This window comes from Mauremys mutica, chromosome 2 (assembly GCF_020497125.1).
Source record: "Mauremys mutica isolate MM-2020 ecotype Southern chromosome 2, ASM2049712v1, whole genome shotgun sequence".
NCBI classification, from domain to species: Eukaryota; Metazoa; Chordata; order Testudines; family Geoemydidae; genus Mauremys; species Mauremys mutica.
In genome coordinates, this window is record NC_059073.1 from 18,046,411 (window position 1) to 18,073,704 (window position 27,294).

General features: G+C 45.4%; 1 long non-coding RNA gene across 2 annotated transcripts; it reads right to left on the minus strand.

Moving 5' to 3' along the window:
* Positions 1–18,041: 18,041 nt before the first annotated feature.
* LOC123364658 lies at positions 18,042–27,050 on the minus strand. 2 transcript variants are annotated; one of them, XR_006577196.1, is made up of 3 exons: positions 27,006–27,050; positions 22,424–22,580; positions 18,042–19,327 (listed from the first exon to the last, which is right to left on the minus strand). It is a non-coding gene; the product is annotated as an uncharacterized LOC123364658 (long non-coding RNA). The 2 variants fall into 2 exon arrangements; XR_006577195.1 differs by lacking the exon at positions 27,006–27,050 and adding an exon at positions 25,550–25,986.
* Positions 27,051–27,294: the final 244 nt, after the last annotated feature.

Here is a 27,294-nt window from a genome sequence, read left to right on the forward strand (position 1 = left end):
AAATGGGTGACATAAGTGGCAGAGGGTGAGTCCAGCATTTGCCAATGCTCTTGTAAGGCAGTCTGCTGTGCAGGCTTTGTGATGGCCATTGAAAATGGTGGCAAAGGCTTGTAACAATGAGTCCTCATTGGTCAATGCCAGGTGATCGTGTGCTAGAAAGGGAGAGTCCTGTAGGAGATGTTTGTGAAAGAATATAATTTAGAGATGTTCCCTCATAAGGGACAGTATTGTGAATATAGGATTTTAGAGATGTGCCCTGGAAGCTAGGGTTGAGAACACAGTGTAGCTGTGTTCAAATATTCACTCCAGAATGTCTCTAGTTTGTCTTATTAGAAGTTATATTCCTCTCCAATAAGCAGGCTTGGTACTAGTCCCACCTAACTATCTGTGACATACTCCTGGGGCTGGAGCATAAACAGATGTCTGCACTGCATAATGAAACTGCAAAACTTACTGTGGGTGCCATCATCTCTCTCCTTGTTCCTGCAAGGAGCAATTTTTGTTCTGTAGTTGCAGTGCTTGGTCCCTCAGCTTCTGGTTTTCTGCCTGGAGGGCAACAATCTTCTCCTGTAGACTCACAGGCCTCTGGGGCGATGGCAGGGCAAGAGCCCTGGTAGTGCCCATACTTAATCCAGGGGTTCAGCAAGGAGGAACTCCAAACACTAGCCTCTTCTAGGTGCGGCCCTTGTTGGGTTCCCAAGACTACTCCCACACTTCAGATAAGGAAGTCTTTACTGGTATTTCCAGAAGCCAAAGGTGAAATGCCTTAGGCACAATTGCTTTAACAGCTGCAAACAAGGTAATAATAGGAGATATACCAATCTCCTAGAACTGGAAGGGTACCTTGAAAGGTCATCAAGTCCAGCCCTCTGCCTTCACTAGCAGGACCAAGTACTGATTTTTGGTCCAGATCCCTAAGTGGCCCCCTCAAGGGTTGAACTCACAACCCTAGGTTTAGCAGGCCAATGCTCAAACCACTGAGCTATCCCTCCCAATTATTAGGAACAAACTATTCCTAATTCAGCCCCTAGGGGCAGTGCAGTCCAGAGGTCAGAAGGTAACATGGTCCTGGTATAACTCCTCTGCATCTCCTGTTCCCTGAAGGTTGCAGCCCTGAGTCCTGCTGTGGTTATCACTGGCTCTTTGCTAGAAACAGGGTGTACATGTCCAGCTCTTAAGCTGCTGCCTTGACTGGTTGCTTCCCAGTGTAAAACTGTCATTTGGGAAAAGTTATTATTCAAAGTGTTACCACCAGGGACTCCCCTATGCCCCCCACTTCTATTTCTTCTTGTTTTTGCTTTCAAAGCCCAGACCCCATATAGGCTGGACTATCTTTTATCCTCTGACAGAATGCATTTCATATCCTTCAGCTGTACTAATGTTGTAATCATTATTTTCTCCAAGGTTAATGATGAACGTTGATGTTATTATACATATTCCCCTCCTAGTGGTGTTATCTGCTCAGTGCACATTCCCAAGCTCTACGTTGTTTGAGCACCCCCAAGCACAATTTTGTTTTTAATACACTAATAATCAAAGACCAAAAAATGGACAGTGTGTCTCTTCCTCTGCTGGCTGCAGGACATAGTTTAAGCTTCCAGGATTTGCTGCTTGCTCAAAAGGGACTGCTTTGCATTAAATTTCAGGCATGTTGCAGTCTATACAATATGTCCTCATCTCTATCTGCCAAAAGCAGCAATGAGGGAAATGTTTGTAATCAGGTGCATTTCTAGAGCACCTTTCAGACATACATCTCTAGGTGCCTCAGTCATAAGTTAATTCCCATAACTAGGGGCGTAACAAAGTTATGTCTGTATCCATGGCCCACCTTACCACAGTATTGGAGTAACTCACAATCTTTAATGCATTTTTCCTCACCACATTCTTGTGAGGTAAGACAGAACTATTATCCCCATTTTATAGAGGGGGAACTGAGGCCCAAGGTCTCACAGGAAGAACGTAGGAAACTGAACCTAGGATTCCTGAATCCCAACTAGTTCCTTAGCTACTGGGGCAGGCTTCCCTTAAGGCCTACTATGGGTGTGCTGGTCACCGGTGTTAGACACTTATGCACCTGTGTAGTGCCACTGACTTCCTTGGGACTACTCATGTGAGGAAATTTTTATTAATGGGAATTAGTGGTTCATAGTCTGGCCTTTGTGATTTACCCCAGCCTAGTCATCCAGCAAATTAATGGCTGAATTTATGATCAGTGATGATTGAGGGGAGCAATCCAGAACCTTGAATCCAGACCGTTTTGAGTGCGCTGGGGCTTGGGACTGGACTCTCAGGGGGAATTCAGCTTGATAGGTGGTTGTGATTAAAATCTAGAAGGGGTCTATATTCCAGGCTGAGTGAGTAGGATGTGTTTCTGGAATTGTGAGCACAGCCATTTTCACGGGAGTTAGGGTAGGATGGTACAAATTGAATGAAAAAAACTGATCTTCTGCGATTTCTGCCTTTGGGGTCAAAGTGTTATGATCATAGTGCTCTAGATTTCAGGCTGCTGAATCTGAACCCCACAGCACATTTAAAAAAAAAAATCTTGACCTGACCTCCCTTCTCAGCCCATCTTCTTCAGGAACTGGGCACAGGAATCTTGACTCTGACTATGCTACAACCATGACACTATCCGTTTGCTCTCCCACAAGAGTTAACACCATCACGGTGAATGTCCACCACCAGCTCCATGAGAAAATCCCAGACGTCAGGTCATGATTGACTCATCAAGCAAGAAGTGAGTTTTTCACCAATAGCTGCAAATTGTGTTCAGGACAAAGTGTTGCAGAGTAGACAACTTCTCTTAGGAGAAAATGGTGGGCCAGTTCTGATGCCTGGGTGCAGGAGAAGAGCAGAGAGGCTCCTTTTGCAGAGATTTCCCCAAATCATTCTCTTTCAGTGAATTAAGTTTCCCCATCTTTGGAACATGTATATTTTGTGGAAGCAAAGAGAGAGAAAATGCAAGATGTTTCATTCTCTCCTTAATTCCCTGAAACACAATCTCCCCCACTACCCTACCTCCCGCACTGACTTTGAGTAGTTCACACTACCCTATCCGCTCTCTGTCCAGGCCACAATTTCTGTGATCCAGTTCCTCTCTCTGCATAAAGAAATGCAGCCCAAGAAATACTCACCTCATCACTGTAGTACAGGAATCCAACTCAGGTCATGGCCACAGTGAATCAGAAGAGAAACCTATCGTCATCTCAAGCACAAGACCCTGCTGGTCCTGATACAAGTCCTCACTCTCAGAGCCATATGCCAAGGTCTTTATGAAGACTTTCCTCTGAGGAAGCTCTGACACACTGTACCCCGTGTGACACCCTGTACCCCAAGTTCACCACTTTTACACGATATATTGAGTACGAAGTATGCCTTGTTAGGTATCATTTGAAAACTCAATCTGCTGAATATTATCCTGCTGAAATGTGCAACGTCACCACATATAAAATCATGAGATCTTGCTATATGATTGTTACTGAAATATGCTGTAGTTCTGGGTAATGCTCTCAGACCATTTTCTCAAAGACAAAGGCACACTGGCACACCAGCTAGCTGCTAAAAGGCTTAAACCTGCTTCATCGGAGATTCGCTGCAGGGGAGTTGTAAACAAGAACTTTACAATTCTCCTGAAGGACAGTTGACAGCTCACATACGCCATGGAACTGCCTGATCTCATGATCCAGAAAAGATTTTTTTCTAGTACAAAGGGTCAGAGTATAAAATGGAGAGACAGTGACCTCCTCAACACCTGTTCTCTCCCATCTCCATTCACAGAACCTAGAATGCTTGAAAGAACAAAGGAAGCCTTTGGGACCAGGGGGAGGAGTCCTACCTAGAAGGCTTTCCAGCTAGCACAGACTGGTATAATCTTTTTGGGTGAGGAAAGATTGTTTTTTTGTTTTCAAGATCCCTTAGCTTGGTAAACTTAAGAATTAGCGTGTGTGTTTATCTTTTTCATTTCTTTTGTAACCAGTTCTGACTTTTAGTTCTTACCCCTTCTAATCACTTAAACAAAATGTATTAACTAGAGAAAGATTGTTGTCTCTAAACCAGTGTGTTTGGGAAATCTCTACTTAGGTCAATGGGGCTGGTGGATATTTATTACCCTTTTTTGGAATGACTGACTAATTTATGAGCGTGTATGGGCCAGTGGGGTACTGAGTGTTCCAACATGCACATTTCTGGCGTACGAAGCTGGTACTGATTGATATGTGGGTGTCGCCCTGTATCTATTTATAGATGACAGGGCGTAGTATTCATGTATTCAGCTGGGGGTGACTTTACATGCTGGTGGTTGAGAGTGAACAGAGCCTGGAGAGGTCTGCTGTTCACTAACAAAGCCGTGTAAAAGATATCCCCAGCTAGCGAGCTAAGGGGACACCGCAGTTCAGGTTACACTCTGGGGAATATCTCAAGCTCCCAGTGATCTTCAGTGGGAGTTTTGACTGGGCAAGGACTTAATTATGTAGCCTTAAGGGAGAAGAAGAAGAGAGCACAAAGGCACTTCTGAGAGGAGATGAATCTTAATGTCTTTCCATAATACTTGGATTTATACTTAAATATTTTGCTTTTGTTTAAGTTTATAAAAAAAACCTCAAAACAAGTCAACAGCCACCATAGTAAAATGGGTCTCTGCTAAGATGGTTTTTACCCCCCCCCACACACACACATTTCCTCAGCTTGCTACATCCTAAAAGATCCCAAAGAGGGTCATGTTCAGGAATTTAAGTTTGAACACTTTTGGAGGAGCAGTAAACACACACAAATGACAGGTTTGCATGACACCCCCACTTCTCAGGACACCTCTAGCAGGGACTAGGGTGACCAGACAGCAAATGTGAAAAATTGGGACAGGAGATGGGGGGAGGGGGTGCAATAGGAGCCTATATAAGAAAGATACCCCAAAATCAGAGCTGTCCCTATAAAATCAGGACATCTGGTCACCCTAGCAGGGACACCCAGCAGCAAGGAGGCAGCAGCTCCCCCTGCAGCAGCACTCTGTGTCCTGCAGCCCAGACAAGGAGGAAGCAGCAGGGTGGCTGGCTGCAGGGTACTCCCTGCACCCATACAGCTGCAGCTTCTCCTTCCCTGCTACCTCCAACAGCAGAGAAAGAGAAGCAGCAGGCTTCAGCTGTAGGGGCAGTGGGGAGGAAGAGCTCTGCTGGCATCCAGCAGCCCTGCTGCTTCCTCCCTGTCCAGGCTGCAGGGGGACATGAGATTTTTGGGGAGTACCCCTGCTGACCCCTCCTTGGGCACACCCCTGATCCCAAAGCACTTTGCAGACTTTGTGCTCAACAACCCCTTGCTTGTTACAATATTACAGTAGTATCTAGCAACTGAGATCAGGTGCTGTGCCAGGTGCAGTACAGATGTGCAATAAGAGTTTATTTATATTGTAAGCTGTGTGAGGCAAAGACAAGACAAGGCAAATGGTGTAAGGGAACAGAGAGAGGAAGTGACTTGCCCAAAGTCACACAGCAGGTCAGTGGCAGAACCAGATTAGAGTCCAGATATCCAGAGTCCCAGCCCAGTGCCATGTGCTTTTCTATACTACAACACTACACATTATTTGCCTCTTTTAGGTAGCAATGCAGCAGCTAATTAACAGCACGCAGCAATGCTACAAGTTAGTTGTTGTGCTGCTTACTAAATTGTGGTGTTTAGATGTTGCTTGAAATGATTAGAACTGGGAGCACTGGCTGTTGGGAGTCTGAAAGGACAGGAAACAGGAAGGAGGGGGGAGGAGTTGAGGAGGCAGAGCGAGAGTTACAGAGGGTGCAGCAGCAGCTTGGTAAAGAGGTTTCCGCTTTATTTTTAAAGTCCTGTTGAAGTTTTAGTACCTGGCCTGGTTTATAGAAGAACTAATCACATTTACCTACAGCAGAGGAATATTAAATGTGATTATGTCAATATTAAGCTCTTTCCCCTGGCTCAGCAGTACCTCCAGTTCAGTCTTTATTCTCAAAGAATCTTGGGATCATTCTATGTCGCTGTTTCATCCGATCAGCTCAAGTGCTTCCTGGTTTATGTTAACTGACTCAACCATCCACTGCTTGATAGAATTTGTAACTTCTGTTAGCTCTCTCTATCCCCAGGCTTAATGCAAGGAGTTGTAATACTTGAAACTAGCCACTGTTATGCTGGTCTGATAAGATGCATTCAGTGTGCCTACTGTGTTTCTGGTGAATTTGGGGGTGGGGGGTGGGGAAAGAAGTAGCAGCATCTCTTCCATCTGGCTCAGGCTGGAGTTGTATTACTCATGCAATATGTCCTTCAGGCCCACAAAGGCTTTTCCTGGTCTGTTCCATGCCTGGCCCCAGGAGGCACTGGTTAGGAGCATAGCCATGAGGGTCCGGGCTTCTGAGTTCTATTCTTCTGCAACAGACTCACTGCGCAGACACGAGTACTTTAGCCAGAACTTGGGAGGGGGGCTAAAGTCAGGCTTTTAAATCCATATTTAGGCTACTAAACAAGTGCCTTGATTTTTTAGACTGGTTTAGCAGGCATCTCTCATTCACTTCCACAATAGCAGGATCGTGAGTTAAATGAAGTCACACACAGCTAGCTGTCCCAATTGCTGCTCCTCTTAATCCTGCTGTTTAGGCTCCTGTTTAACAGGAGGCATATCCAAGGCTCATTTGATACCAAAGCTCTTAATCCGTCACTGTCAGACACCTGCAAGGAGCCACCTGCAGCGTGATTTCACACAGACCAACTAAATGGTGTGAAAAGCTACGGTCACAAACAAAAGGGTTTGGGATGTTGTCTGTGCAATGTGTTTATCTTGTCAAACTACGACGAGCTGGTATCAGGGCAGGGGCGGCTCCAGGCCCCAGCACGCCAAGCGCGTGCTTGGGGCGGCATGCCACGGGGGTAGGGGCGCTCTGCCGGTCGCCGGGAGGGCGGCAGGCAGCTCCGGTGGACCTCCCGCAGGCGTCCCTGCGGAGGGTCCGCTGGTCCCGCGGCTTCGGTGGAGCATCCGCAGGCACATCTGTGGGAGGTCCACCGGAGCCGCGGGCCCGGCGACCGGCAGAGCGCCCCCCACGGCGTGCCGCCGTGCTTGGGGCGGCGAAATGGCTAGAGCCGCCCCTGTATCAGGGGACTCACTTTCATTGTGTCCATGTAACCAGGGAGTAGAAAGCCTGAGATGCTACAATGGATCTGAGGTGTAGGTCTGTGCATATTTATTATAAAAATATGATTACTATGCAATAAGTTATAAATAACCAGACATTCTGATGACATTTGCCTGCGCTTTCTGATGTACAGAGAGCCACCAGTGAGTGCCATTCATGTTGATTTTTACCTTGATATGTTTTTTAATGCAGAGGAGTTCATTTAAATCCAAACACCTGTTATAATAAAGGTAAAAAAGGCACATCAGTGACTCAATCCTTGAAGGGGATTCATGCAGGCAGACTTCTACACCCATGAAGTCCCTAGTCTGGTCACTAGGGCTCCATGCAGACATCTGTGCACATAGGGGTTGGAACACAGGGTGCTGCCACACCACCTGGCTTAAAGGGGTTTCCATCATATAAAGGGTTTACAGTTGCGTTCAATGGCTCTCAACACCCCCATTATACAAATTGCTTTTTTGGCAGGACTGACATCTGATCTCTCTCAGATTCATTGTTCTGGCTCTGACCTGGCACTAATGAATTCTAGGGGAGCTTTGCTGTTCATGTTTATGGATGCAGAATCACAGGCTTTGTGCATTTCACAGCACTTTGGGGTCCAATCCAGTACCCACTGAAGTCAATGGAATGACTCACATTGACTTCAGTGGGTGCCAGGATTAGGTATTTTGCTCATAGTCAATTTTACAATTCCCCTAGAGAGTCAGTTTCTCATTTGTGTGGAACATGGGCTTTGCCCTACAGGATCAGGGCCATCTTGTTCTGTGTCCCATGGCTGACAGCAGCCAGCAACAGAAGCTTCAGAGCAATGTGCAAGACATCTCACAGTAGGTAGATGTTGATCTGCACCTTATGCAGGTCTCATCCTAATCTCTTATACTAGTTTAGACACTGAAGCATGATGTTTTAGATCCCTTCCAAAACGGCACTTGTGTCAATCTTTTGCATGCACACACCGAAAAAAGGGAGAGAACCCATTTTAAACACAGGAACATGTGATTGCAATATCTCTTGTGTCAGAGACTCTAAGGAACAATTCCTGATGCTACTTGCAACCCTTTTAAAAAAGAAATATTCGATTTTAAAACTGATGGTATCCCTGTAATAGGGAAGTAGTTATTTAAAAATAATCACGTTTGTATAATCTAGGAAAGATGGCCACAAATTTAGTGTTCAGTCCTGTAGACCTACAGCCAATTTTGGCTGTTCTTTGGTTTTATTATCTGTCTGGCCCCCAAAAGTCTGCCAGGTGGCCCACAGAACTTAGAGGAAACATAGTCGCTGCCCCTAAAGAGTTTGGAAGCGAAATAGACACAACAAACAGCTTTACACAAATATTCAAACATCACCTTTAATCTTTCTGCCTCATTTCTCATCTGTCAGATGGGGATAACACCACTTGCCTCACAAGGCTGTTGAGGAAGCCAGATCATCAAATACTAGCTAGGGAGAGGCAGTGCTGTCCAGTGATTAGGGCACTAGACTCAGACCCAGAAGACCCTAATTCAAATCTTGGTTCTGCCACCAACCTGCTGCGAGATCTTGAGCAAGTCACTTCCCCATTCCATGCCCCTGTTTCCCCTCCTACCCTTTATCTTAGATTGTAAGCTCCTCAGGGCAGGGACTGGCTCCAACTGTGTGTTTGTATAGGGCCTAATACAGTGGGGCACTGATCTTTGTTTGAGTCTCCTCAGTGGTTCTCAAACTATGGGGCAGGCCTCTCAAGCGAGGCACAGAAATCTGTCAAGGAAGGCACGAGCTGTGTGCTTATTTATTTTGTAAGAGCTCTGGCTGTCAGCCTGGGGCTTGTGCAGAAGGGCCGTGAACACCCGGGAGGTGGGGATAAAGGGGACAGCAGAAGCCCCACTGTCCTGGGGCTAACAGCTGGAGCCCCATCACCCGGGCTTGGGCTCCCTTCCTCCACTCTTCAATCTAGGGTGACCAGCTGTCCTGATTTCATAAGGACAGTCCCTATATTTGGGGTTTTGTCTTATTTGGGTGTCACTTACCCCCCCATCCCGATTTTTCACCCTTGCTCTCTGGTCACCCTATTTCAATCCCCCACCAGGAGGCAGCCCAGATTCAGGCTCTCCTCTCTCCCCACAGCTGGAAGCAGTGGGGTCCAGCTGTCAGCCCCAGAGTGGCAGCAGCAGCTCAGAAATAAGGGTGGAAATGGGATGCTAAGTCTGCTGTTAAAAGTGATAGACATGTATCACTTTTCACATTGTTACCTTACTTCTGTTGCCAGCATGGCGCTCCCTTCACAGTGGTATATGTACTTGGGGAGGAGCAGCATAAATGACCAGACACAAAAAAGCAGGGCCTGATAACACAAGTTTGAGAATTACTAATTAGTCACTGTAATATAATCACCACAGGCTCTAGGGGAAGGAGCAAATACATAAGTGCTATTAAATATTGTGGAGACAAGGAGGATGAGATAGCATCTTTTAGTGGATGAACTTCTGTTGGTGACAGAAACTTTCAAGCTCACACAAAGCTCTTCTTCAGTTCTGGGAAAGGTATTGCCAGTGTCACAGCTAAATACCAGTTAGAACAAATTGTTCATAGAATATCACAGGGTTGGAAGGGACCTCAGGAGAGGGCCTCTATAGTCCAACTCCCTGCTTAAAGTCCTCAAGTCCAATCCCCCAGCAGATTTTTGCCCCAGATCCCTAAATGGCCCCCTCATGGATTGAGCTCACAACCCTGGGTTTAGCAAGCCAACGCTCAAACCACTGAGCTATCCCTCAACCCACTGGGCGAGATGGACCATTGATCTGACCCAGTATGGTTGTTCTTATGATATTGATTGAAATATTGATGCGGGGACTAGCACAGGAGTCATCAAGTAGGACATTCAACATGCATCCAAAACCCACAAATTACAGATTAAAAAAAAAAAAAGTTCAAAGAAAGCAGGATTGGGCTCCAGAGATTAAAAAGAAATCTGTTCTCCCTCCTCTTGAGGTGTGTGCACCATACCAATAGGATTTAAGGGAGCTCAATAGAGAGAATATTCAGAGCATGTCACTCTTGTGCAGAGTGCCAGCAAAAAGCCTGTGTGTCATTTACACCTAAATTTAACCCTGTTTTGAGGGCTAAGTGGTGCTCAACCCTTAGGGTGAAATTCACCCATCAGGCACTTCTAGTTCTTTTCTTGAAGGTTTTTTTTTTAAATAAATGCAACAAATGGAGGACTGGATACTGCATGCAATACTTAGACCAAACACCCTCTCGGACTTCAGTCATTTTGCCCTAGTAAGGCATGAAGGCCCTTGTCTCGATGTACAAGCTAGTCAGGAATCCCATCATACTCTGCTGAAATGCAGCCATCTCTATGGTAGAATACTTCTGTAATAACTAGTTGACTGTGCAAACAGTGCAACATTAAACTATAGGCTAGGCGAGGAAGTGATCTATTTGGAAGTGGAATACACCTTAGAGGATAGGATAGGAGTCTTTCTAGCCTGGCAAACACTCATCACCACCAGATTAAATCAGGAGCAGCTTCACTAAAGAAGCTACATCAGCATAAAAATTGGCATGCAAAAAATGCGAGTCAGAACCATATGGTGAAGCTTTTGGATCCATGAGAAAGTTTATTTTCAGCCAATTCTGGCTTTAAGGTCTTGGTAGTCCATCGATCCGATGATGACAAATCTGTGCAGATCATCTATTGTTGGTCTCATGGTGTGCCCTCTGATGACTGTACAAGCCAATTCTAGAGGTGCACATTTTGCTGCAGATGGTGCATGGGAAGTTCGCAGTCAGTGGATTGTGCACTGCTGATGCTCTGACACGTCATTCACATGCCTCTTGTAGACACCGGCAGTGGTCTTCCTCAAAGGCGATGCAGGTATTTCTGACTGTCGCACACCACTGTGTTCTGTTGCTGGTGGTGTCCTCAAGGTCCCTAGGTTTGATACTGCTGTACTGCAGATTGGCTTTGATGGTGTCCTTGTAACGTTTCCGTAGACGATCTATATGCCGGATGCCCTGGGAATGCTCACCATACAGAAGCTGGAGGGGGATTCTGTTGGCATCCATGCGGCTGACATGACCGGTCCAACGTAGCTGTGACTTCATGATCATTATTTCGATGTTTGTTCTCTGGGCTCTCTCGAGGACCTCGAGATTGGGCACTTTGTCTTGCCAGCGGATCTTCATGATGTTGCGGAGGCAGTGCATGTGGAATGCTTTGAGCTGCTTGATGTGACACCTATATAGTGTCCATGTTTCGCACCCGTACAAAAGAGATGAAACAACAACAGCTCTGTACACAAGCAGTTTTGTTGACATCCGGATGTTGTGGTGATTTAAAACTTTGACACACAGACAATCAAGTGCCTGGCTTGCTTTGGATATTCGTGCATTGATCTCATTATCCAGTGATCCATCACTAGATATGACACTACCCAGGTATTTAAAGTTCTCCACTACTTTCAGCTGAGTGCCGTCAATGGAGATACTCGGGACAGAAGCATTTGATCCAGGTGCAGGTTGATGGAGAACTTCTGTCTTTCCGAGGCTGATAGTTAGTCCGAAAAGTTGCGAAGCCTCAGCAAGCTTGTTGACAATGTGCTGAAGATCATTTTCAGTGTGAGCCATGAGGGCACAGTTATCAGCAAAGAGTGCCTCAAGAAAGAGTTTCTGCACTGTCTTAGTCTTTGCATTCAGGTGACAGAAGTCAAAAAGTGAACCACTGTGCCGGTATTTCAAGTATATACACCTCGGTCCAGATCTTTCATTGCATGGTTAAGGACACATGCAAAGAACAGGTTAAATAGGACAGGAGCGAGAACACATCCTTGTTTTACGCTGCTGATGATGTTAAAGGGGGCTGATGTGGCTCCATCAGACAATACTTCGCCTGTCATGCTGTCATGAAAAAGGCGTATAATCTGGACAAATTTTCTTGGGCAGCCAAGTTGTGTTAGAATGGTCTAAAGGGCTTCCCTGTTAACGGTATCAAAACGCCTTTGTCAGATCTATGAAGACAGCATACAGGTGCACGTTCTGTTCAATGCACTTCTCTTGTATTTGTCTGACAGCAAACACCATGTTGACTGTGCTCCGGCCAGGTTGAAAACCACATTGACTTTCAGGTAGATTTGCCTCGGCAATACTGGCTATTAGACGGTTCAAGATGATGCGGGCGATGATCTTTCCTCCAACGGAGAGGAGGGATATGCCTCCATAGTTTCCAAATTCTGCTTTGCTGCCTTTGTTCTTAAAAAGAGAGACAATAGTAGTGTTGCGGAGGTCCTGTGGTATGTTTTCATCCTCCCAGATGCTGATGATTACGCTGTGGAACGCTGCTAGTGCTGCTGGACCTGCTGCTTTGTATCTCTCTGCTGGTATCCCATCTTTTCCAGGAGCTTTTCTTGAACTCATCTGGCTAACAGCTTTCTTAATCTCATCTATAGTGGGCAAAAAGTCAAGATCTGTGAGAGCAGGTTGTTGTGGAATTTCATTGAGGACATTATTATTCACGGTTGATGGTCTATTGAGAAGGTTGCTAAAGTGTTCTTGCCATCTTTCGTTGATGCCTTCTTTATCTTTAATCAGCGTTGTGTTGTCTGATGAGAGCAATGGGGTGGTCCTTGGTTTAGAAGGTCCATAGACAGTCTTAATAGCACTGAAGAACATCTTTGAGTTGTGGGTCTCAGCATAGTGCTCAATTTCTTTGGCTTTGCTCTCCCACGAGTTGTCTTGCATCTGACAGAGGTCTTTCTGTGTTTTGCTCTGAAGGTACTTGAAACGGTCCCGTTTAGAGACTGAGGAGGGGTCATTCTGCCATTCGATAAAGGCTTTTCTCTTTACTTCCAGTGCTAAGCATATTTCTTCTTGGTTCTCATCAAATCAATCCTGATGTGTTCTTTTCTTTGGCCCAAGAGATGTTATTGCTGTGTCAGTCACTATCTGCTTGAACTGGTCCCACTTTTCGGTTACAGTACCGATCAGTTGTCCGTGAGATGTCAGTTTGTCATCAAGACTCTTCTGGAAATTGTTGAAACATTGAGTATCCTTCAGTTTGGCTATATTGAAAGCAGGTCGCACATGCTTAGGGTGTTTGTGCCGAGAGGGAGCGATGTGAAGTTGAAGAGATGTCCTGACTAATCTGATCTGTCCAGCACTCTGCACCTCGCATTACTCTGGTGATCAGTACGTCTCGGATGTCTCGCCTTTTGACAATGGCATAATCTATCAGATGCCACTGTTTGAACCTAGGGTGCATCCACGTCATTTTGTATTTGTCCACTTGTCAGAACAGAGTCTTGGTAAAGGTCAGGTCATTTTCAGAACAAAGGCTCAAATGGAGTAGTCTGTTGCTGTTCATTTTGCCTACACCATGTGGCCTGGTTACTCCTCTCCAGTTCTTGCTGTCAGTCCTGACTCGGGCATTGAAATCTCCAAGTAGGAGTAGTTTGTCTGTTACAGGTGTGGCCTTAATCAGTCTGTTGAGATCTTCATAGAATAGGTAATAATTGGAGATATACCAATCTCCTAGAACTGGAAGGGACCTTGAAAGGTCATCTAGTCCAGCCCCCTACCTTCACTAGCAGGACCAATTTTTGCCCCAGATCCCTAAGCGACCTCCTCAAGGATTGAGCTCACAACCCTGGGTTTAACAGGCCAATGCTCAAACCACTGAGCTATCCCTCCCCCTAATTGTTCCTTTGAGTTGTCAGAGCATGTTAAAGTTGGGAGGATGGGGTCTTTAAAGTACAGCACTGTAAATCAAGAAATAGCTTGACTGAAGTCAAAGTCACTACTTTCAGATTTGCACTAGTGCCACCAACAGCAGAATTTGACCCGTTTGTGTGGGTGTGTGTGTGCACGCACAACCCTTCTGTCAGGTGGAGACAGCAGCAGCAAGAGCCAAGTTAAGCAGGATGCCTAGATACTGAACAATAGAAAACAGAACTGGCTTGAGCCTCCACCCAGTCTATCTCTGGTAATCTGGGCACCGTTAGGGGGTATTACTTCCCCACTCACAAGCAGAGTCTGTGCACACTCAGTTATCAAGCAGAAGTTTAATAAAAAAGGGAAAGGGAACTCAACATTAGTGTGGGAAAACACAACCACATTCAAGAGCATGTAACCATAAGCAAATCCGACCCCACAATGTGTTGGGAAGTGTCCTTTGCCTCATTTTCCTACCCTGGTAGTGGGAAAGTCTCACAAACAAGTGTCCCTTTAGCACATCACTCCTCTTCCTCTGCTGCATTCCACTCATGGCTGGCCATCTTCAGTCAGCAAAGAACCAGAGTTCAGAGGTGCATTCATGGGGTTCACCTCCCAACTCGGGGTGGGGGGGGGAGAGGAGGGGAAGTGATGCCTCTGCAACTGGCACACAGGTGCTGCTGCGTGTCTGCTACACTGGCCACCATCCTGCTACTGTTGTATCTCCCTTCTGCTGTGATATCACATTCTGAGGTCCCATTGCTTAACCTAGCACTCTGTGATTTCAGAAGTGGAGAACCTCACTACCAGTGCAGTTTCTGTTGCCTTTCACTGTTCCCACACAAGGCCTAAGGCTTAGGCCCCAGACTCGCCCCAAAGGGAGGACAGCTCTAGGAAAGTAGCAACTGGAAACCAGGACTCTTAATTGAGTCTAAGCAGCTCTGTCATTAAATGCTGGAGAGGGGCAGGTCAAAGGGTGCATGTGGCTCGGTAGGCAGAGTCCACATCTCTAGGCAGAAACCGGTCCCCACCCACTCATCGTCACTGGGATTTGGCATCCCTACTCTCTGCTTAGCAAGTGAGGTTCAGTTTCAGGTGACCCCCCCAATCAGGGCATGTTAAGCACAGTTCTGAAGTGCTTTATTCCAACATTTCATTATGACTGCAGTCATATACTAGAGTGATATGTAACCCCAAAAAACCCCAGCCAGAATTGATCATTTTGGCAAAATAGCTGCACCATGCTGTGCACTTAGGCAGGGTAGGAGTGTCTGCGCAAAGAGTCTGCTCCCGAAGTCTTTTCCCCAGTGCATCACTAGATGTTAAGGGAGAGCTCATTCAGACCCTTCTTACAGGGGGCTTATTTTCTTTGGTTTTATCCTGTCCACCTAAATATTTAATTTAAAATGCAATACAGATTTTGCATGCCAGGCATATGATGTGCACATACCCTATTCAGAAATCAGACTTTGAAGAGAGAAAAGAATTTATTTCCTTTGCTGGTTTCTGAGAGTTCGTTGGAGTGAGAGAACAGAGTTCAGAATCTGAGCCAATCCTGCAAGATCTGAGAGACTAACAAAACAGATTTAGAACATCACTCACGACTTAGTGAGTCAAGTCCTTCAGACCTTTTTAAAGGTTCATGCCTCATTTAATAGGTGAGCAAGCCTCAAACGAATACTTAAAAATAGCTCTTCCTTGGACCACCACCTTCCATTTGCTGCTTCTGCTACTTCTGTTTGATTTGTCAGAGCCCGGCTTCCTTCTGAAATGTTATTACTGTTATTTTAGAGACCAGGGGCTCGACTCTCCTACACGAGAGCTGTGCGGGCGCAGGACCCTGAGGTAGAGAAGCAGAGGTGGTTTTACACCCCCTTTGCAGGTCTCTGGATCCTCAGGCCAACTGGGGACTGTTCTGGTCCCTAGCGTAACTCACAGTCCAAAGGCTGCTTTGTTTTACTACTAGCTGCTCATGACCTGAAAGGACTGTTCTAGCTGCACACCATAGAATTTTCCCACCCACTGTCCCTTTCCCCTACTAATGCCCCCGGGATGGATCTAGATCACAGACTTTGCTTAGGCAAACTGGCTTTCACACTGCTTTGTACCATTGGAGCAGTGCAAAGCTGCTAGCAGCGGCGGCTCCAGGCACCAGCGCTCCATGCACGTGCCTGGGGTGGCAAGCCGCGGGGGCGCCCTGCCAGTCTCTGTGAGGGCAGCAGTCAGGCAGCCTTCGGCAGCTTGCCTGCGGGAGGTCCACCAGTCCCGCAGTGGGTACGCCGAATCCGCAGGACTGGGGACCTCCCGCAGGCAAGCCACCGAAGGCTGCCTGACTGCCGCGCTTGGGGCAGCAAAAAAGCTAGATCCACCCCTGGCTGCTAGAGCAGTCAGCCAGAATCTGACCCACTCTTAACTGCTTGTGCAGTGCCCCCAAGCACCCTTGTGGAGTGTCATTTAGAGCTGAGCTTGAACCAAAACCCAGGATCTAAATACTCCCCAACTTTTGGGCCTAGAGTTGGATCCCATTTGGATGGCTTGTCCATCTCCACCAGGCTGCTGGGTGAAATTCATTTCAATGTACAGGGATGGCACATGGCCTTATGCAGCACTTAAGTGCTCAGTGTGAGGCTAAAGTGACGCAGAGAGCTTTGCATGGGCCCTCTAAACTGGGGTAAATTTCACCTAAGAAAAATTGAGGTGTGTTGAGCCAAACCATGTGAATCAGGTTCCAAATGCCCTCATGAGTCAAGAGTATCTGATAGGGTCTCTGCACTACGGAGATTTTCCACTCATTGAAAGGTTAAAAGTTATGTCTGGTTTATACTCAGAGAAACACATTAGAAAGTGTGTTAACTAACATGACTGTGCCCTAAGTGTGGACAAGGACAGTCATGTTTAAGGAACACTGTTGAGTTCCACACCAAGGTGCACCACAATCAGGTAATATGATTTTAAACCCGACTGCCCTTGTCCAAACTAAGGGCACAATCATGTTTAATGCTGTGGTAGTTAAAATGCAATACTTCCCCTAGTACAGACAAGGCCTTACAGCGATCTCATATGGATCGCTGGATCCAGTAAAGTCAGGAGGACTTTTGCCTTCGACTTCAGAGGGACTCTGATTTTGCAACACATGGCTAGAGGCCCAAACTCTGGCATTCTGTTGCCACAACTCAGCTCCAGGTGTGACCTTGGGTAAGTCATTTAAGAGGTGATTAACATGAGGGGAAAAAAGTTAGGACAATGGCAGCTGAAAGTGCCCATCACCTCTGATAATCAAGAGACTAATTTAGGCTCTTAATATGGAGATGGGACGCTAACTCTTGACACTTTGTTTTCATTGCTCTACCCTCAATGCCTAACGAAACTTTTGGAGAAAGGCATCTCTTAGTTAGATTAAGCACTTCTGTCTATTCAATTAAGGTGTTAAAATGCACCCTGTACATGCTCAGAGAGCTCTAGAAGGCCAGGGACAACAGCCTTCGCATGCCTGATTTTTCAAAGGTAAAAAAACAAGCAGGAAAAATGTTTTAAAAGGGGGTTCTTTAAACATCGGGAAGAAGCAAAAAAGGGCACAAGCCCAACTTCTTAGAAGTCCTTTGCAGATCAGCTTTAAGGCCCAGGCTTGCTCTCATTGAGGTCAAGAGAGAAACTTTCATGGGCTTCATTGAGAACGGGATCAGAACATTTAGCACCATGGCCTCAGGCAGTGTGGCTTAGTTAACATGCCAGACCAGGCTTTGGGAGACTTTGGTTCTGTTCCTGGCTCTGCCACTGGTCTGCTGGGTGACCTTGGGCAAGTCACTTATCTGTTCCTCACTTGCCCCTTGGGAATAGCGATGCTGACCTCCTCTAGGAAGTGCATTGAGATCTGATAAAAAGCGGCATGAGAGATAAAAATTGCTAAGTGCCTTAGCTTAGGTATCTAACATTGATATACTAAGCCTTACAAAAGGTGCTGTGAGGCTTAATTAGCCAACCTCTAGAAGAGTGGCCTTGGGATCCTTACCCGAAAGTGTACATATGCCAAACACTGCTTTTATTTTTTATTCATAAATAAGGTTGAGATTTCCCAGAGCCACATACGGAATTTGGACATCCTTATCCCATTTAAGAGTTAATGGAAATTTTATACCCACATCTCCTAATCAGCTTTTGAGAATTTCAACCTAAAACCTAACTTGATAAAGTTGACATCCAGGTATATTAAAGCCTGCTCATGTGACTAAGATTCCAGGAGTGGGCACTCAAATAAAAGAGCAAATAAAAGACTCGATTGTATAAGCACCCACAAGTCACAACTGAATTAAAAGGGAGTTGAGTGTACTTGGCATTTGCAGGATAGGACCCTAAAATAGTCCAGAAAACACTGTCATCAGCTGCTACTAATCACAGGGAAGCAATGCATATAGCATTTCAGCTACCTTTGATTCACTCACTAGCAGCATGTATATTTGGGAGGCAAATTCAACTGGAGACTAGTGGGTCTGATTTTCATCTCATTTAAAACAGTGCACTTCCACTAACTCCAGCTGAGTTTGATCAGTTTAATCCAGAGTAAGGCTGTCTGCACTATGCCGCTTTTAGCATCATGGCTAGTTCACTACAGCCGTGCTGCTAAAAGCAGACAGCGGCTACCCTGTGCGCCTCTCCTGCCGACAAAATATTTCCACCCCCACCAAGCGGAGGTTAGCTTTGTTGGCAGAGAGCACTTCTGAAAGACACAAGTTTTGCTGACTGAAGTGTTTAAAAAAAACCACACCATCCCCCCCAACCCCAAAAGACAAAAGTTGTGTCACTCAGTTGCCAGTGTAGACATCACCCAAGAGAACAGGATGTTGTCCAGTGTCTGCCCTCTGTCTATTCAGGTACACTCGGAATAGTGAGCATCTGTCAGGTATATTTCTTTTCCTTAGAGAGCATGCAATACTGAAGCTAAATGGTTGCCACCTGCTTAATAGTCTGTGAGAGTTCACATCGTGTATTGGTTTCTAAACATAGACAGCCGTGGTGTGTGATTTGCATCTGTTTCAGTGACTTTGCTGTTAAACTGAGGGACTGTCTGGCAACTGGAGGAGGCAATTCTTCTTTCCCTGTTGCATTCAGATGCTTGTCTCCGCCTTGCCTGGTTTTGATATATTTCCTTCAAAGACTGACTGCTCTGTTGAGCGAAGTGCATCCATCTTGTGACAAAAGTCACTAACAATGTCTCTCTGCATGCTCAAAATATTTTATTGAAATTATCACAAGCTACAACACATTCAGAGATGGGGGTGGAACACTACAGCAAGTTGTAGCAATTTATGGTGATGTTCTGGATGCAAAAAATATAGTTTGCTCAAGGAAAATTTTGAACAGGTATTAATCGAAGTGTCGTTTACTACAACCCCAAATGGGTCCTACAATCTCCCAGGCATGGCATGCGTCTCCTCGGATGGGTCTGCTTCTGTCTCCGCTGCTCCAAAAAGGCAGAGTAAGTCCACAGGTGCCTTCCTCTGAAAGGCAGAGGAAAACAAGAATGGCCTGTCATCTGCTATTCTGTGTATGACAATGGCCAATACTAGATGTTTCAGAGGATCCTGTTTCTGCTAACACAGGAAGTTAGTGGGGGGATATAAGGACCCTCATGCTTGAGCTGCAAACCTTTATGTTTATCTTAAACATGAGTTAACTATGGAATCCTATTCAACCCATTGGCCTCAATAATCATGAGAGGTACATGTATGTGAGATATGAGCCACAGAACCAACCACACCTCAATAGCTTCTGCTATTGTTTAAGTGCAGAATGTAACCAGGGAAGTGAGTGCTGATCCCCACCCAGCAAAAAAAAAAAAAAAAGCAGCTTCGCCTTTACTGGATACAATAGAACAAAGAATTGCAGAATGTGGCCAGACATAAGAAATATTTACTTTTCACAGCATTTTGGTCTAAAGGACAGAGGAAATAAGGGATGGGAAGTCTCATGGAGCACAAAGCTTTGCAAACCTTTTGAACAGCCTTGAGTTCATGAACTTTTTCGCTGTGCAATATACAGGGAGGTTTGATTACCTTGTCAAGGGCCAAGCCTGGGAGTCAGGTTACCTGGCTCCACCACAGATTTCTCCTGTGACCTGAGATAAGTGATTTCTCTGACAGCTTCCTCAACTGTAAAATAGGCATGACAGTGCGCCCCCCCACCCAATCAAAGCTTCCAACCTTAGTCACTGTGACCAAATGTACCCTGTAGTCACACCCTATTAATATTTGTACAAAATATGCCTTGAGGGATCATTTGAGAACTAATAACTAGCTGGTCAATATAGTGAAGTGTGTAGCAACCTAAGTAAAGCTATGAAAAATGTATCAGTCAAAATTTCAGCACATGTTTACTAGGAAATCTAGTGAGGGCTAAATGTGTTTCTCAAGGACAAGTTGACACCTCTAGACAGGTGTCAAAGATGGACATTCATTAGTCAAGTGGTGATTCTTTGGCAATGAAGGCAGGCAGGAACAGGTCAATTTGCACTTTGACAAACATGGAACCTTTCACCACAAGCCTCCATGTTTCCATCCTCAGTGGGAAGGAATTTTAACTAGGGGTAACCTTAAGGAAAATGCATTTCAAAGGGTGACTGGACTATAAAAGTGAGAGGCAAAAGCACCCCAAGACCTCTCTCTCTTTCCCTCCCTCTGACACACACTTTCACCTAAGATGACAAAGGAACCTGCCCTCTGACTTTGGGGAAGGATCTTGTCTTGATATTGTGGTCGGTAGTGTCACTGAGAACACGTGATAAGGATTGTACCTTGAACCACATCTAGCTTGTTAAGCTTTAGTAACCAGAAAGCTTTTTCCATCTGCATCCGACGAAGTGGGCATTCACCCACGAAAGCTCATGCTCCAAAACATCTGTTATTCTATAAGGTGCCACAGGACTCTTTGCTGCTTTTACAGATCCAGACTAACACGGCTACCCCTCTGATACTTTTCCATCTTTATTTTTCTTATAACCATTTCTGACTAATACATTATACATATAATCACTTAAAGCCTCTTTGTAGTTAAACTTTTATTTTTATAAATCAAAGCTAATCTAGTGCTGTGTTTGGATAACTCCAGTTCAAGCAGCAAATTGTTGCTTATTGACCCATTACAGGATCTGTTATTATCTGCACTGTCTAGCTCTTTCCTGGGCTGTTCAGAACACACTTGGGGCAGGGGGGGGGGGGGAGAAGAAGAGAGACAACTGGACATGTGTTGGGATCACCCTGGAAGCAATAACCTAGGCTGCTGGAAACCAGTGTGTGGCCGGACTGTTGCTGATAGGCTGCTAGGGTCAGAGTTGCTGGACCAGGACTGCAGAGATACAGACACTCCAGGTGTGACCTGCATGCTGTTTGAGCACCCCAGGCTGGGAGCTATAACAGCAAAAACGTTGTGAGGCATCAACATCGCAGGTAGTTGGTGACAGTGCCTCTCTGATCTGAACTGCACCTCAGAATGTGATAATCACCCTTGTGTCTGCTGCTTTCCACCCACCCCAGTCCATGACCGCCAGGTGCAATGCTCTCCCTGAATTAGTCCATAAAGCCATTATCCTGTCTTCTCCAAAGCCCTCAATACCCACTTGCCCAGCAGGGCCTGCAGTGAACTGCCAGCTGCTAGTGGGTAGGCAGGAGAACAACAGGTGTATTAACAGGTTTTGAATATCTATTCTTCCTGCTGCCCCACTTTTTCCCCCCTGTGCCACCACCCCCTCCTCCCCCCCTTTCATTCAAGATGCAACAAGGGGTATCAGGTTTTCAAGTTAGATTGTAAGCTCTGGAGGGATCTTACACTTTCCTCCTCCCTTTAAGTTACTGGAAAAAATGCCAACTGTCATTAGGGAAACACAGGGTTAAACTTTCTCCTCATCCTGCCTAGTCTGGTAAACTTTTGCCAATCTACCCTGTGCTTGTGCTGTTTCTCTCCAAGTGCACACAGTGGCAGCTATAAACAAGTTGCAGACTTAAATTTTTAATACTGGAGGCTATTCCTAGCTACCTATTGCACATTACCATTTTCTCCAACTCTGGATGCATCCCCTGTGTCATTTAATGGGAGCATTCTTTACATGTCTTCCTATTTTGTTTGTAGTTACTAAATTCTTAAGCAGAGTCTTGGTAAGGGGTTGGTACCAAGTTTTTCCTCTGTGTGTGTTTTGGAACAGAGAACAGCAGTCAATGCAAGGTATCACCTGAAAAAAGAAAAATAGAGCCCCACCCTCAGAACAAAGACCTCCATTTAATAAAAAGAGACCTTCAATATTACTTGCTAAGGGCCTGACCCCAAATCGCTGCTATATGTATTACAGTACTGCTTAACTGAGATCAGCATTCCATTGTGCTTACATGCTGTACAAGCACAGAATAAGAAACAGCCCTGGCACTGATTGTCTTTTCTATTTAGAATGCAAGATCAAGAATGGAAGAAAGGCAATATTAATTCACTGAGTTGAAGGCAATTTGATTACCTATTCTGATCTCCTGTATATCACAGGCCTTTGAGTTTTATTCAGTTGCTATTATTCTTATTTTACAAAGGAGGAATTGGGAGATTAAGAGATTTACCTGAGGTCACCCAGGAAGCCTTGGCAGTACTGGGAATTGAACCAGGAGATCACTTGAGTCCCAGTTCAGTGCCTTAAGATCAATACCATTCTTCCCCTTATTGACTTGAATAGGAATTTACAGAGCTCAGTCTCTCCCAGAACCAGGAGCGAAGTCTCTAGAGAGTTCATAACACTAAAGTCAGAGAAGAAATAGCACTGTCTGCAAAGTCTTAATTTTAAGTCAGAGAAAGTGACAACATTTAGAGAAACAAAAAAGACACACACACACACACACACACACACACTACAGAAGTCAACTCTTTGGGGCAAGGACTGTGCCTTTGTGTTTATGGTCATTACCAGAAATAACAGTCCATCAGCAGATAAAAAACCAAGTCAATGAAAGCCAAACATTTCCTACTACATTATATAAAATCTTGCAAAGAAAACCACCTATTAGCATCTCCTGTTGTGGAAGCATCTAGCTCTGTTCCCAGATTTTGAAGTGTAATCCTCTTATACAAAGAAAAAAAATAATCATAACTTGAGAATATTAAAAACAAACATTTACTCAAACCTGGCCACAGCTAAAATGACCTGGAGTTTCATTGGTCAAACACTAGGATATTTTCCATACGTTTGAGAACATGCTATTGCAACAAGATTTGTATGGTGATTGGGATTTAGAAAGACCAGCTAGGACTGCCAGATAAGACTTTGCTTAAAAACGCTTTGATTAAGTCAACACAAAAATCAGTGTTGAAAGAAGAGATGAGAAAATCCATAAGTGGTTCTACAAATCTCCAAAGAGTTTCCTTTCACTGTTACTTTAGGATGTACAGGGGGCTTGGAATGAAGCCAATTAGGAATTTTTGCCAAAACATTTTTACACTGGAAAAAGTTAATTTGTCACAACAAACTTTATGGGAAAGAGTCAGTTTTAATTAAAAAATGGTTTGACAAAAGATCTTAAAGGTTTTGGGAACCTTCCATTTCCAATCACTTTTCTAGATTGAAACAACATTGCTTTGAAATGTTATTCTAGTTAAAGCTTTGATTTTTTTTAAAATGTTGAAATTGAACCACCACATTTTAAAATCATCAAAACAAAATGTTGCAATTTGTGAAGATTTGAGAGATTTACTTTTCATACCAGACTGAGATATTGATAAACTTCACCATCCCAAAGATGTTCATTGTGCAGGAAAACCTTTTCCTGCCCAGCTCCAGTTTGGAAGAGATACATCCAAATCAGAGTTCAAGGAACGCCCTCATTCCATCCAAAGTTTCAGTGGTGCGGCCACCTCCTCTAGGGGCTGACCATGCTAGGTGTGCTGAAGTATCACCTTTGAGACAATGGGACCCTTCAACACACACTACATTCAATGTGTGCTGGAGGAGTAGCAGCTCCCGGGATTAGTCTGCAAGTTCCTGGTCACATGTACATCCATGGGAGCAGGACTGGGTGCTCAATCCTGAAAAATCTCGTTCTTGCTGTTAGTTCCCAATCCTGTCCCCATTGACTTCAGTGGAAGTGGTCAGTGAGTTTGAGGGGGCAGGGGCAGGACTGGGTCCTCTGACTTCCTTCATTTTCATTCTGTTAGTAAGAGCCACTTTCTTTTATTGGGCTGTAACTGTTTAAGCATTTCCTCTTCTCAGCTGACAATACAATTCAAAGTCAGTCTGCAGTTCCTTTTCCAAAGAAGAAATGTTATCCTCAAATTCAGAGACAGGTTGCTTCTGCTGCTAATTTAAGATTAATCCTCCCCTCCAGTAGTTTACCAGCATGCAAGACCATCTGACAGGAAACATCTGAGGGAATGTCTGATTCTAACTCATCCCTTAGCTGAATGCAATTCCATATGTGCAGGGACAGGGAATCACAGGAGGTAAGCACCTGCTGGGTACACCACCCTCAGGCTGCTAACACCAGATGTAAAACTCTCAAGGGCCTTTGGCAGCAGATTTACCACTTCTCTGACCCTTCCCAAACATTCACACAATCCCTCAAATGCTGCCACACACAGCTGCCCAACAGGCAGAATCAATGCTATGAAAAATACAGCCCTCCATACAAAATAATCTGCACTAAGCTATTAAGACCACATTATAAATAAAAGCTCTCACACACCAGCACTGGGAGCCCACAGGGAAGCTAGCAAGAGGCTAATGAGGCCATACACTGACAGAAACTGAGTGGCTGTAGCTCCTGTTTGTCAGCTCTGCTGACTCCCCTCTCCCCCAGCTCATCGGGGAAGTGTAGGATGGTTTGGGGGCTGAGCATGTACTTTGGATAACCTGCCAGACCCACGAGGTTCTCCTTGGCATGTAGATTCTGTTGAGTGCAAGTTCATGTTATCCTAACTGAGCAGAGACCAGCCATGACCCATCACTCCTTTGACTCTTTATATCCCAGCCATGCTCATGGGGTGACTGTGCCACAGCCAGTAGCTGCCGCAAGTTCCCCCCCTGAACTGCATTGCCCTACATGCACCTGCCCCCCCATCACGTTCCCTACAATTGTCCTGCCCTACACCCTAAGCTCCCTCTAGCTACTGCTTACGCTCTTTCCAGCTATCTGTGTCTTGTGTGTGTTTGTGTATGTTCAACCCAGTTTGGAGTGCGGTACCCAGCTGTGTTTGCACAGTGACCCGCAAAGTTACCGGCGCCCAAAGGCCTAATCATGCCCATGACACAGCTAAGTGTGCAGTCTGGTTGAGTACATGGGGGCTTCGGAGCATTTCTGAAAATCCCAGTTGAGTTCAAAGCCCCTTAGCTGCAGGCACAGCACCGCCATCTTGTCACACTCAGCCCTGAGAACGTGCAGGGGGCTTTGGCATGACTCACAAGCGGTTTTTATAATCTCCTGAGCACACCAGGCCACACAGCCCCCTGACTGGAAAGCACACAGCCAGCCACCAACGCTAGTACAAGCTATGGCAAACACTGGCCTTAGGCACCACCCTCCTAGTGCATGGTGCCTACTTGCCCATTTCAACAAGAAAGATGAAGGCACTAAATAAAGGACCTACTCCTGCTCCCATTGAAATCAATGAATTATACACTGATTTACCAGTTAATGGGAGCAAGATCTGGCTCTCAACATATTAGACTGACATTAAAAACCCATTAGAAGAGCACTCACCAATGCTTAGGCAGTTGGTTTGTGGTGTTAATGCTGAGCACCACATCTCGTTGTTACCTTGCGCTCCTCCATCCGTTTTATCCACTAGTCATCTATAAACTAATCCACCTAACATACATCTCCTCAGCGAAAGCTGTGCCTGGACTAGCCTAACCAAGCTAGTTTGAATCCAGTTAGCACAGGCAATGGTGGAGGCCTCCGTGCTGGGGTTGTACCACATGGTCTGACCCCAGGTATGTACTTGTCTCGCTAGCCTACTCTGAAGCTCATCCTGCACTTTCCTCACTTCTGCTAAGATCTGCGCCAGCTGGATGCAGCCAGCTCAGGTTGGCTAGCCGGTGCACTGCTTTTGCTGTGTTATCATACGCTTAGATTGTAGGTGCCTTCAGGGCCAGGACTATCTCTGTGCTATATTATTTTTTGTATTCCAGCATCAGCCCCAGCCGGGTTTGAGACCCCACTGCACCATGCGCTGTGCAAACAGGAGAGTCTCTGCCTCACCGAGTTTGCTATCTGCAAGGCAAGGGAGACAATAAAAACAGCAGTTTTCCAGAAGGATAACTACAATTTTTCTGTTTCCCCTTCATACAACCTACTTCCCAGCCAGCCCTTCCTGTGTGCAGCTACCCCTCATATTTCTCCACAGCTATTTCTAAGGCCATGTGTCCTTCTTGCGCCCTGTCCTCACACGAAAACACTTCACCTCATTTTCAGAGGGACACAGTCCCATGTAAGGCCCTAGCAGAATGGGGCCCTGGCTGCCAGATGTTAACGTAATAGAAATAATACACATCATAAGGCAATTGAGAAGGATATCCTTTTTGAAAGCTGTTGTGAAATCTCTCAGTCTGGGAAGCAGTATTAAACTAAACTAGTTTTTACTAACTAGTGAGGAAATGCTGTACTCAGGTCTAGTAAATGATTGTCACCCACCTCTTTTCATACAGATCCTATTACAGTGAACTCTTCTTAATGAGCATGACTACTTTATCAGGATACCTCCCAAGGAATCAATTGAAACTAATGATAGTGAATGGCAATGATTGCTGCTTAATTAGGACAGCATTAGCATAAATTTCAGTTAACTGGGGGAATGTCTGTGACTAGCAAAAAAGCAGAGCTAAGACTATTCATAATAAAATCCAACAATCACAGGAAACTTGCCCGATTTGAGGTTTTGTTAAAGACTCAAAACTCAGAGCAGGTTCACTGAAAGGTTCATGAACCTTTTGCAAGAACCTGAATCAATTTATGATTTTGCAACAAAACAATGCAAGATTCTTATCAGTAACATCACACAATTTGATGCCAAAGCAGGCTGTCAGAAACCAGAACATGGGCAACCGTACTTAGTAAGTTAGAGCAGGAGACAGTCATCAAAAATAGGAGCTCAGAGACAGAAGTCCATATTCAGAGCCAAGGGCCAGAATCAGACCCAATGGCAAAGCTGAGTTACCTGGGGTGGGGAAAAGTGGCCACAGACAGACAGCAACAAATGCCTTGACTAGCCAGCTGGCTGTGCCTGCTGCTGGGCTTAAGAGCTGGTCTGCTGACTCTTCCCACCAATCAGGTGACGTAGCCAATCAGGCAGCCTACAGCAGGCCAGCTCTACTCACTGGGTTGCCCTGAGACAGACTCTGCTTCAGGGCCTGATTCCTGACACAGCTGACACTTGGAGATTGAAATAGCTTTTCTTTGAGAAGATTTTGATAAAACTTAGTGGGCAGGTGCAAACCAACATAGAC